Below are 2,500 nucleotides of genomic sequence, written 5' to 3'. Positions count from 1 at the left end.
ACAAGCCACCCTGCACACAAACTGTTCAGCCTCCTGCCCTCTGGAAAGAGGTACAGGCGCCTCCGTTCCCGTACCACCAGGCTTGCAAGCAGCACGATGCATCAAGCAATCAAGATACTGAACACTCAACCCACTCTCCCTTCACTGTCAGCCTCTAGCCAGCCAGGCCACTGACAACGCTCCCCCCCCTCATCCCCACCACCATATCTGCGACTGAACATTCCACCTGCACTACTACATCTGTGACTGAACTTTCAACCTGCACTAACTCAAAACATACACATGCACACACACACACACACACACACACACACACACACACACACACACACACACACACACACACACACACACACACACACACACAAGCACACTGCACTTTCTGCACTAAACCCAAACATACACACACTGACACACAACTCATACTCACACACACATACACACACACACACACACACACACACACACACACATACACAGGTACACACACACAGACGCACACCGCACTTTCTACCTGCACTAAACACACACACACACACACACACACACACACACACACGCACACACGCACACAAAACACATACAAACACACACACACACATACTGCTGCTGGTGTATTTAATAAAAACCTTTTTTTAATTATTTATTTCTTCAAATGCTACTATTACTATGTCAGAACGCTATAAAGGACTTTTAGAAAAAAGAACAACAAAATACCTCCTCTTAATGTATGTTCTCTACAAGTCTTCTGTTGTCCAGTCTTGCACTTTAAATGTCTGTATGAGCAATGTCTACGTCCATACTGTCTATGTCCATGTATGAGTACTGTCTATGTCTATACTGTCTATGTCCTTACCTAGATTAGTCTATGTCTGCATGGGAGAGCAAGAAACGCAATTTCAAATTCTTTGTATGACCAGTGCATGTAAAGAAATTGACAATAAACTTGACTTGACTTGACTTGACATACCTACAATATTGTGTAAATCAGACTGGCATCATAAAAAGGCATGTTATTTTCATGCTATGCTCTCTGTGTGTTGGTCCAATGCCGTTTCTTGTTAAGTCGTGGAAGGCAGCGACGCACAAAAGCAGTTTTGTCACATGACTGGCCAAGTAGCCTAGCCTACTTTTCCTGTGCTCATGATGAATTTATGTTGCTAAATGACAAACCGCTAAGCTGGGCCCTGACCAAAACCCTAACCCTAACATAATGTTTTCGCAGCTTTAAGCTAGGTTCGCACACATATACTACTAGTTACTTGCTCAGCGAGTAAAGTCAATAGAAAGTCTATATATTCCAACGAGACAAGGAGGCAAGTAGAGTACAAGTGATGCGGACATGTGGACGGATTCAGAGTTTAAAATATTTTAATTTTGAGCGAGGCAAGTAAGTGAATAACCATGTGGAATGCAGAACTGACGGTACTTTTACGTTTAGCTAACGTTCCATGAGCGAGTGGCGAGTAAGCAAGTGAGCGAGAAGCGAGTAACGTATGTGAATGTAGCTTTACTTTAGCCAAAATCAGTGAAAGCAGCAAGGATAAAGACGAAATTGTGCCCAAACCAAAACCAATTCTAGCCCTAACCTGTCACAGGGTGATATAGAGCACAAGAAGACGGGGAAAATCTGTGTTGTATTTGTATACGCGCTCTTTGTGATTCCATGTTGTGTAGACCTAGAGTAACTGCAATATTTAGGCTACATTGCACTACAGCATGTTTCAGTTGTCCCTTCTGAGGAAAAAGGGTCATCTATGTATCCATCCATGGTCAGTTTAGATTCAAATATATGTAGGTAGTGTTCATTTGATGAATGTGTTTTTCCCATGAAGTGATAAAGGCAATGGCTCTCTCTGTGTTAAGACCTTATTAAATATTAAGGTGTGTGTGTGTGTGTGTGTGTGTGTGTGTGTGTGTGTGTGTGTGTGTGTGTGTGTGTGTGTGTGTGTGTGTGTGTGTGTGTGTGTGTGTGTGTGTGTGTGTGTGGCCGTGTGTGTGTGTGTGTGGCCGTGTGTGTGTGTGTGTGTGTGTGTGTGTGTGTGGCCGTGTGTGTGGCCGTAAAGTAAGGTGACAGCTGTGGTTAGGCACACATGAAAGCACCCTCTATCGTCTCAGCCATTCTGTACCTAAGGTCATCTGTGGCAATAAAGAGTGAAGGATTATAGGCCTACATCAGCTGGCATAGTGCAAAATATTGTTTTAATAACATGGGAATAATTGAAACAGCATTTCAGTGTTTGTGAAGATGGTTGAAAAAAAGAACCCTTGAGTATCACAAGGGAGAATAAACATGTGAATATTATTTGAAATAGCAGAAATGATTATTAGTGGAAATAATGATTGAATGGTCATCAGTGTTAAAGGAACAGTCCCTCATTTCAGGAAATTACTCATATAGTTAAGCCCTGGAAAAATATGAGGAGACATACGATTTTTTTCTCTCTGTGTTTGCACCATTGGTATAGCCATATTAAGCCTAGCAATGGAAGTCTATGCT

Source organism: Engraulis encrasicolus, chromosome 24, assembly GCF_034702125.1.
Source record: "Engraulis encrasicolus isolate BLACKSEA-1 chromosome 24, IST_EnEncr_1.0, whole genome shotgun sequence".
Taxonomy (NCBI): Eukaryota; Metazoa; Chordata; class Actinopteri; order Clupeiformes; family Engraulidae; genus Engraulis; species Engraulis encrasicolus.
This window is presented reverse-complemented; position numbering follows the sequence as displayed.